Source organism: Siphateles boraxobius, unplaced genomic scaffold, assembly GCF_051911475.1.
Source record: "Siphateles boraxobius isolate OS27281-9 unplaced genomic scaffold, OSU_SipBor_1 8, whole genome shotgun sequence".
Taxonomy (NCBI): Eukaryota; Metazoa; Chordata; class Actinopteri; order Cypriniformes; family Leuciscidae; genus Siphateles; species Siphateles boraxobius.
The window spans coordinates 9,760,112-9,771,423 of record NW_027509208.1 but is presented as its reverse complement, the minus strand read 5'-3'; positions in this window follow the sequence as shown (position 1 = coordinate 9,771,423).

The window sequence follows — 11,312 nt, the reverse complement described above, 5'->3', positions numbered from 1 at the left end:
ATGTGTCCTGGAAGCAGTCTGTTTGCTTTATTTGAACTGCATCAAGTAGGGCTAATACTTGGAACGGACACTAACCGATCTATGATTAAAGAATGCAGGACTTTTTTTGTCATTGCTGTTACTGTGTGTGCTGCGAAGAATTATCCCATTTCCCAAGCTTTCCTTTCAGCACCGCGCCAAAGACGTTTGAAACAGCACGTATACACTAATCAAGGGAGAGCCTCGGCTGGGTTACATTTCACAAAGAGAATGATCAATTAAACCCCTTGATTTATGAAGAAAAAATTCACAAAAATGTCTATGCTACTTGTTTTTCAACTGACAATGTAATGTACTCCCATCTGTTTTAGTCAGATTTTTCAGAACTCTGGGTCAAGAGGTCGCACAGTTATTGAGTTCACGCTTATCTTTGGACATGAAAGTGTGTCAGAAAACATGTTTTTAAGAGATTAAAATGGTTCATAAAAGATTGTTTTTTTCTGTTTTCTGCCTATCAGAGAGAGCAGAGGTAAGGTGTGCATACAGGGAGACCGTAAATCACACTCCCATAATCGGAATGTCCGCTTTCAGGGCAAACAGTCCTGCCATTTACTGAGAGGATTTTTACCCTATTCTGCCAAAATGCCAAAAAAGTGGAATTTATAATGTTAAAAACATCCTCCAGCAATATCAGACTGGATGAGAGTTTATCCAACATTTTCCACCATTTGTGGACAATGCACATGTGCCATTTCCTAAAACACATATCACCTTATTTCAGTTCTAATATTTAATATACTTTTTAATCAAAATGCATCAAATGCATCCGCTTACTAGATGTGCATCCTATCACTGTTATATATAGGCAAAAACCAGTGTGTGGAAAAAGCAGGGTTATTATAGTGGCCTAAAACTAAAGTTTCATTTTATTTCAGCTAGATGCCAAAGCACCATTTGTCATTTTAATTTAGTTTAACTTGATGTACTAAAGTAACAAAATAAAATGTAAATAAAATTTAAATTAAAAAACAATCATTTGCAATTACAATGACTTCACCCCCTCTCGAGTCCTGCCGCAATAATAGCAGAGTGTGTGTGTGTATGCGTCCTGGAAGCAGTCTGTTTGCTTTATTTGAACTGCATCAAGTAGGGCTAATACTTGGAACGGACACGAACCGATCTATGAAGAATGCAGGACTTTTTTTGTCATTGCTGTTACTGTGTGTAACAGCATAAATAAAATTTAAATTAAAAAACAATCAACAAAATTACTAAATCTTTAAGATACTAAGTAAAAAAAATAAAAATAGAAAACACATTCAAAATATAAAAAACAGCAAAAGTATCTCAATACGTAATAGTTATATGATTAATATGAATCTGAATTCACAGTATTCATAAAACAGTAGGCCTAAAGTACCCAGATGACCTTCTACTTCCAGTGAGTTTCTGAAGTGTGCATCCATTGGACACTTTACCATACTATGAGGCCACGGGAGGAGTTGAATGACAGTGAACATAACTAACGCTAAAGGTCACATGACAACATGGCGGATGTATTATATCCGGATCAAATTCATATTATAGAAGACTACTAAAAGAATACTTTTTAATTTGGTCCAAAAGAATATTCATTCCTGGTCAATATGCAACTTTCCCATTTGTGATTTGTCTTGTATTTGGTGTGAACAGGCCTTTACATGCTAGACTAATAACAAGTATACTGAGGTTTTTCAAAACCTGTGTGAAATGACTGACATGAATACGCAAGTTATTTGACCTGGCAGCAACAACTCTCTTGTCTGTAAGTTGTTTGACAGACTTAGCCAGGCCTTGGAGTTTTTTAACTTTTTGATTTGTTTTGAAGTGGATTTTGAACAATTTTCACAGCATGTCTGAAACTGGAGAAAACAGAGATTCTGTAACATGGCTGAATGAGGTGAGAGCTTTAGGAGTTCCCCGATAAAAGTCGTGTGTTTCAGTAATGTGCTGTGGTTTACGATCTCAGGGGTCAGACTATAGGCCGGGCGAATGAGTGATCTAACACCATAACTGTTTTTATACTTCCCAGGGCTCCAATTATTAAACTCGAAACGAATGAGACCCAGACCTGACTTCTAGCCGCCTTTTTATCTTGATCCCCTGGCATTGAGATATAAATCTGAAATGCACAAGCCTCAGAGGATGCAGAGAGGGTATTTCCCAAGTTTTCTGCTGACCTCTACGCCAGGTGTGCACCTTTGAAACAATGACTTCATCATGGAGGTATAGATACAGACACACACAAAGTAGCAGTGGAAAAACAAAAAATTTCAGGTCAGCAGCTTTACAGAAGAGAGGGGTGAGCCACAGAGATTACGGGTGATGGGTTTGGATTCTGGGGTGGTACACACCTTATGATGCACATATGATTTCAAATATGCATACTTACCTACTATATAGTAGGTGAAAAACAGTAATAAAACAATAAAAGTATGTCAGAATTAAAAGTAATCATAAAACGGTAAGAAAAAAGTTGCATATAAAATAAGTATATATATATATACTCACTAGTTATACTGTATACTTACATACTTATAAATATTATAGCAAGTGCCAAACAAAAGATAACCATCACAATACAATAGAATAACATCATCCCATTACAACGGCAAGGGACATAAGTTCAGAGTGCTTGCTATCTGGTCACCCTCTGAATCTGACCTACTTGAACTCACAAAAATACTTGTGTCATTGCATCATGAGAGTCTAAATGTGTTTAAAGTGAGCTGAATGCCTGGCGTGAACTCTTGACACAGAGCAGAATAACCATGACGCAACCCACACAAACCGTGTTTTTGTAATGGCCGCGTTGCTAATAACAGCACAGAGGACATGTATCGGCATACAGACAGTTCAAGAAGACCCAACATCTGCACTGCGGACTGCCCGTGTCCTTGCATTTGCAAGTGTGTGAGCGAGGCGACTACTTTGGTGGTTATTTCCGCCACCCACTGTCATCGTGTGTGGCTGAAGAGGCCTCAAGACCTCCAGCATGTTCTTGGAACTATTGCTTATTAACTTGTGAAATGCTTAGAGGAAATAAGTAACTAAAAGTGCAGTACAGTGGTAAAAACAACAGTGGTTCGGCCTACTTTTAAATAAAGTAACTGTAATCTGTCTGACATTTCTCTTGTTGGCATCACTATTGATAACCCATAGACATATGCACATTCTCACAAACACATCATGTAGCCTTCCTGCTCACTTTCGATCTTTCCTCTGCGTCATCATGCCACACACAGGTTTACATTCATACTAAAACACAATATGCTACTAGGCTAAGTGACCAACTGACGCAATCGCACATACGCAAAACGCATTAGTACTTCCGCAAGCAATGTTAGTACATATGATTTTTACCGAAAGTGGTTTCAAGGTAAAACCAAAGCAACATTTCCCTGTTATTATTCAGTAAGTCATGTGTAAAATCGTGATCTAGATATATTAATCATTATATGGTGATTTTGCTGCAGGCTACTGAAACAGGAGCAGACAGAAGCAGACATCTGTTATGCATCTCCTGTGTGGGCCGATGGTTTCGGGTCAGGTTAGTGATGTAACGGATGTGAGCAAGAACTGTTCATTCATAGACAGCTGATGCCTCTGGGTCTTGAGACTCTAAAAATAGCTGTTTAGATTCAGCTGACTGACTGAGGAATCTCTTCTTTATTTTTATTAGTCTGTTTCGACCTCCTCTGCCGAGTTCACTCTCTTGTCTTCCGTTCTTGCTCTCATATGTATTAAAGACTATGTATGTCCACCTGAAGATAAAACACTGCTGTGCATTCATTTTTTTTAAATTGAGCATTTTTGTATTTAAAAAAGGGTGATGGTTTGCTGAGGTAGCAAACAGGGTGCAGAATTACAATTTGAATTTGAATGTAATATAAGGACAGATTTACAGTTAGTAAATAGCCACAGAGGTAGTCTAAAATTTCATCTGTGACCTTTAACCTGTGTTGAAGGTGAGAAAGTGTTGAGTGAATGGTGTGGAGGTGCTCAGTCAGGGGTGTGTGAGGAGTACTGGGTCGTTAAAGCAGTCTAGGCATACGGCACACAGCTCTAAGCTTCCCATAAGGCAGGAAATTCCTCCTATGGGCCGTTCCACACCTGCACAAACATATCGTGCCGTAGCACGAGCGAAACTCTACTACCGACACCCAAACAGGTCATGCAAACCACACAGACTAGATCTAAGATATGCCAGCACATTTTTCTCATGTAAACACACACAATCAATTTTAGGGTCGTAGGAGAATAAACTTTTACCTTTACTGTAAAATACTACCTTTACTGTAAATATGTTATCTGCAGTGGTTCACTGCAAAAATGAAAGGGTTAGTTTACCCAAAAATCTAAATTCTGTCATTAATTACTCATGTCGTTCCAAACACCGTAAGACTTTTGTTCAATTTCGGAACACAAATGAAGATATTTTTAACGAAATTGAAACATTTCCATTGACATTGACAGTCTACGCAACTACAGCTTTGACGATTCGTAAAACTAATCGATGTGAATTAAGAGGTTTAGTCCAAATTTTCTAAAGAGACACAGTCGCTTTATATGATGAACAGATTGAATTTAGGCTTTTATTCACATATAACCATTCATCAACAAACACATCAGTTGTGGGAAATGGAAGTTCAAGCATGTTCGCTTGACATGCGAGAACCAATGAGGTTAATTCTCCTGTGTTACGCACGTTTGAGCCACAGCAAGAACCAAATGAAGTTTGTTCTTGCACGTCAAAGCAGGTTCGGTTGAGCTTCTGTTTATGATCGATTTATCAATGTTTATGTGTGAATAAAAGCTTAAATTCAATCTGTTCATCATGTAAATCGATCAAGTCTCATCAGAATTTTTTTACTAAACAGCCCAATTCATATGGATTAGTTTTACGATCTATTTATGAACTTTTTGAAGCGTTAAAGTGGTAGTTTTGTGGACTGTTAATTAACTACATGAACTTAAGTCATGGATTTATGGTTAGGTTTGGTTTAGGGTTAGTTACTTGTAATTATGCATAATTTACTATTATTACTATAGTATGTAGTAATGTGTAACTACATCACCTTAAAATAAAGTATGTAAAGTTCCTAAATTAAAAATTAAAAAAGAACCATACAACTATCATAACAGTGGCTAATATGACCATAGCACTATATTTCAAGTCTCCTGAAATCTAGCTCTCCTTGGTGAGTTCATTTGAGAAATAGTGATATCTGATTCCAGAACAGATTTATAAAGACTTCTAAACATCTTTTCAATTAAATCAGTTGATTCAGTTCACAAAACCAGTCTGAATGATTCATACACATATTAGATTGGACTCACTGACTCGGTAAAGCTATCATTGGACTTAAGAAGTGTAATATAGTGTACGAGTAGTATGGAATACTTTTACAATACTTTTATGTCCTTTGTAAATCTCGAAAGCTCCAGTCCACATTGCATGTGTACATAAAAGAGCGACCAGCATATTCTTCTAAATTTCTTTTGTGTACAACAGGAAAAAGAAAGTCATACAGTTGGAACATGAGAGCAAATAAATGATGACAAAATTGTAATTTCTGGGTGAACTATCCCTTTAACTTTATCTGCTAAAGTATTCAAGTAATATAGCTGCCCATGTGTGCTAAAGTCCTTCTGTTAGCATGTGCAATTAAAAAAATGACATACATAGGAAAAAGGGTACAGTACCTGTGCAAATTAGAAGCAACTGGCAGAGCGGCGTGCCAAAGGTTTTTTCTTTAGCTTTTTATTTAAACTTGACTCAATCAAGCTATGACATTATTGTCTTTACATCATGTCAAATGTTAAAATGAATTTGTTGGCTGGTAAAATTAAAAGGCTATAACACACCAAGATCCTGCAAAATGTGCTTTCAAATACTGAAACATAAACACTGCTATTTTCCTTTACATAACAGGCCTTGCCTCCGTCTCCATCTCCCTTCTATATCTTTTTTTTCTGTTATTTTTTTCCCAGTAGGCCCTGCTGTGAGTTATTAAGGCACTTGGGTCTGTCTGGTTTTATTTCCAGAGTCTCGTTTTTCTTCAGCAACAGCAGCTGGAAACAGTGCCGCCTGACACACTGCCAGCTCTCACTGACCGGTTCCTCTGCTTCCCTCTGACAGGAGTGAAGACCATGGCCCAGTGCTTACTCAGAAACAGAGACCCTGAGGTACCAGATAAAGAAAGGATGGAAAGGATATAGGGATTCCAGACGTGTCTAAAGATCAGGAGATGCTACAGTATGGAACTAAGCCGAGGTGGATCGCCATTACATGAACAAAAGTAAAATGTGCAGCATCAACTCCTAACTCCTGCAATAGTGAGTGCTCTACATGCTGGCTTAAGAAACAAGTACTGCTTCATCATTAAGTAATGTAGGATACAATGTAAGTTAAAATGTTCTAAAGAGCATGATTTGCATCATGAAATCTGGCTTAAGTCTTTTATTACTCTTCCTTCTCACTCTCTGTCTGTCGTTCTTTCTTTTTCTGAGTCTGGCCTGTGGATAGAGGGCTGTATGAGTGTCTGAGTTTATGGTGAGAGAAGTCAACAGGGAGCTGTGAGAATGAGTGTGTAGAGCAAACACACATGCAGTGTACTAACATCACTTCAGACGTCATCAGGACCAAACATGAGAAAGTGTAAAACCCATCTCACCAAAATGTCAAAACTAAATATTCTGATAAAGATGTTGAATAAGGAATTGGAGACCTACAGGTACAGATGTGTGCATTTTTAATGTAGAGCTTATAGAGAAGGTGAGTGTAAAATGTCAAATAAGCATTAGGGTTAATTTACAATTAATTATATTAATATATATATATATATAATTAAAACATCAACCAAAAAAATAAAATAAAAATTAATTTATACATCAGTGTTATTTTGTTTTGTCATATGTACTTTATTTTACAGTCCTGTTTCGCATGAACATACAATGTACTTATTTTAGTAAAGTGCACGTACTGTCAAATAAAGTGCAACCGTTATTTTAGTGTTATTCATATATAGGAATTATTCATAGGATTAATTTTTTTATTTTTTTTATTTACTGTTAGTTTTGGTTACTTTAGCATTTCAACGAACTTATTTCAGTTAGATTGCAAGGCAACATTTTCAAGTTTACGTTTTTCATCTAACATTTTTATTTTATTTCAGCTTTATTTCAATTAACAAAAACAAGTTAACAGTAACCACTGATTGACTTCTAAAACCGCTTTTTGTAATGTCTATTCAAAGTTTTATGAATTATCTTCATCTTCGAAATTGAATGATGTATTGATGCAATTAATTGTGATTAATCTGATAAATTAAACAGAATGTTGTGCATATGTGCATAGAACTAATTTACAACACTGATCAATTTTACTTCACCTTACACTTAGGCGTTTGTCTCAAAGATTCTGATCATCCTTGATGATATATCCAGCAATCACATGGGAACATTACTCTCAAATGGACCTATAGGATCAAGGGAAGACATAGCATCAAATTTTCCATCCTTTAAAAAACTAGCCTAGAGGTTTTATCAACTTTCCAGAATGTTCGAAAGCAACAGGTGTTGGAATGCCTGTACACAGGGGAATTCTGGGGCTGGGGCCAATGAATAGGCCCTCAGTGTGGATACTAACCAATCGGGAGCAACAGGACCCCGTACATCATTGTACAATCGCATAGTCAAGTCAATGCCCAGCAACACACAGTCAACCATTGTAAACCCTTCATCTGTACACACTGCCAATCTTATGTTACAAACAAATGAACATGTGAACTAAATGTCTCGCTTACAAAGACAATTGCTATAACAGAACAAGGAGCAAAGCAATGAACAAATCAATGATCTGATATTAAACTGGAGGTCAATAACTAATATATTTCTCATTTGCTACCTGTTTTTTTAACACATATTGATTTTTTCATTATGATTCTCCAGTAATGACAAATCTGCTGAACAAGCTGCTGCCACCACCTATCAAGAAAAGAACAAACTGTGCCCTGGCATAAACTTTCAAATCCAACCCTAAACCTACACTACATCCTGAGCTTTTCCAGAGTATAAATCTCAGGCTTTTAGCAGCATTACACGTATAGGCACGCAAGCACACAGACATTTTGATCGAACCATTCTAATTAGAAACAGTACTGCTTTTCACAAGCTCTCAGTACGCACATTTTACGTAACTCTCACCTAAGTGCCATAGGTCAAAAACTCTATCCTGGGTCCCTGAGACGAATAAGACATGTTGGTTTTATAAATTGTTTTAAATCATAGGGTCATGTTATTACTACAGCTCTAGAGCTCAGCAGGATGTGTTGTAACATCTACTTTCACATTACTTTCTCTCCGAGACCTTCACTGGAGATTCCGTCGACAGTCTCAGTGAGAAAAAGAGGAGCTACAATGATAGATTTTGTTGAGACTGTTGGGGGAACTCAGGGGGGTGATGATCGTGGGTGTAGTGAAGGTTCAAGCACATGGTTTCGAATGAGTCATGCCCAGACAGACAGTGCTGCTCTCAGGGGCTCCTTCACTGACACAGACAATATGACTCTGGGTCCAAATGGGTGTCTGCCAGACACATCAGCCAGATAGAGCCAGATTCCAAACAGGCCATGTAATCCACCCCATTTATATAATCCCTTCCTTTGTCCCTGGCTTTAGCTGTAAACGAAACGCAAGTAATCATAACCAAGCTGTATAAATGACAGATTCACGTATGACTCAGTAGACAATAAATAAATAAATAAATAAAGCTTATTTTCATTTATTATTACTAATGATGATGATTTATTAAAATTTAATTACATTTTTTTTACTGACCACTTTACTGTTTTTACAGCTTAACCCACCCTTAAACCTAACCGTATCACTAAACCCGCCCTTAACCTTACCCATATCCCACCTAAATATCAGCAAAGGTGTTTTGCAATACAATATGAACACAATGAGTACATAAGTACATTGAACCTATGTTTTGATGTAAGTACATGTTAAGGACACCTAATAAAAAAGTTTTTTGGTAACACTTTAGTTTAAGGTCCAAGTCTCACTATTAACTAGTTGGCAGCGCGCAACACTATTTATAGGCGAGATTTTCACGCTAGAACTCTTGTTTTTCAGCGGGAATGCAAATTAGAATAGCACTTAACCATGAACACAAAAGCCACACCACACAAATGGCTTTTAATTGGTTTATTTAGTTTGCAAACATGTCACTATAATTGTTAAGTTCTTTCCATCGATCAATTTTCTGCAAAAATAACAAATCGACATGCTTGTTTGCTTTGCGGCCCCTTAGAAATAAAGTTTTAAAAAGACCAAGCATTCGATCTACGTCAGAGCATCAGAGTGTCCACGAATCTTTCCACTGGGTCGCTGGCAGGGCGGCGAGAGCGAATTTTGCCGCTCTTGTGGGCGGAGGTGTGAACACATGGTAAGCACGTTATTTGAGAGACGTAAACGCAAATAGACAAATTCCAAGAAATATCGTATCATCCTCCGTAATGAGGTCGCTATTTATATCTCATTACATCATAACGCCTGACGCATGTGTATCACGGTGCTGATCCACTTGTCTGTGCGACACTTCTGTCGCCCCGTGCTCCGCTTTATTTGTCGCGCCCGCAAAGCATTCCGGGAAGGCAGCGCTTTTTTGAAAATTGTCGCCCGTCAAATTGCTGGCCGAAGCCCATCTTTATGCAAATGAAGTCCGTTGAACGCGACGCGTCTATCCAATAGAAGTAGAGCATATGGAGACGGAGGGAAGTCTCTCGCAGGCCCTTTGTTCTAATATGCAACATTTCCCGCTCGGTCAAAACCACGCCCATAGCGGTAAACACAGGAACGCCCATCAACGTACAAATGTGGGGGAGGCGTCGTGACACCACGCGACAGTCGTGTCGGACAAGTGGATCTGCACCGTTACATTCCAAAGAGTTCCGTTATCAGCCCCACAGTGGAAAATGAAACCATATCTGTATTTGCTAGGCCGGATTGGCAGGGAATGGAGTGGTTAAGCAACGAGAACGGTTTGGCCTGACGGTGGAAAAGTAGCTAATGAAACTAATGAAAAACTAGAACCCAGTCAAATACAGACAATGAAAACCAAGACTAGAAACTGAATAAGACAATGAAACTAAACATGACAGTGACACATGTATTGTCCACATCTATTTTAGAGTCAAAAATACATCCTCCAGAACTAAATAAAGACATAAAACCTATAATTTATGTCACACATTTAGAGCTGATGGGGTAGTTAATTCTAGAATTAGCATCTATAATTACTCAATTATAGAGCCCTATATGGTGACATGTCACATTTCACTTAATTTGATAGCCAACTAAAACAAGAACAAATCCTAATGTTCATAGTAGAACAAGAGCTTATCATGTGACCAACTTAGCCTAAACCACAGTAAATGTAATTTTAAGAGGTGCAGTCACTGTTTGTTACTTATTGTTTAGAAAAACAATTACTGTTTGTCTGGCAAATTTTACATGTGCAAAATTTTAAAAGAAAATCCATGTGATTGGGAATTTTGGATGAGGTCTAAACATTTCTCCACTCTTTTGTGATTTTGCGTTGTTTTTCAAGTTAGCGACTTAAAATCGCAGCGCTGGCCTACAGAAAGCTGCCTGGTTTGAAAATGACTTCTGTGTGAGCTGTACTTAATACATTGCAACATACTGACAGCAGAAAATTGACCTTTTTTGCCTTTGAAATTTCTCTAATGTGACCGCACCTAAATTGTTTTGATCCCAGGGGCTAAAGTTAATGTTCTTTCAAAACTCATCTTTCCTGTTTTGACTTTAGAAAGTATTTTGAGGGTCAGAATGAGCAGGAGTTAATCAGATGTTGCCAGGAAGATCTGAGAGGTGATATTACCACTGGAATGAGGGGCATTCAAAACAAAAAAATTAAAAAGACTATGAAAAAACTTTTCCCAGCATACTTGGACAAATGACTCAGAAAACTCAAGGTTCAGGGCCGATCTCTGGGTGTTTGTTATTTCGCTGAACACGTGCTATGCAGTACTGTTTTTTAAAACGCTCATGATCAGTCAAGGCTGAGAGACCACATTAAGACTTTCACCCGGTTACACCCTTAAGACACACAATTGAGCCTGTCTTCTCTTTCTACAGGACTGGAATTTGGGCCTATCACATCTCGTCTGATTCAGCAGCAGTGAGGTGGAGCTCAGATTAGACTTCAGAAGGCCAAATGTGCAGCATCAGCTAATAAAGTTCCTCATCTGAACCAGCATCTGCAT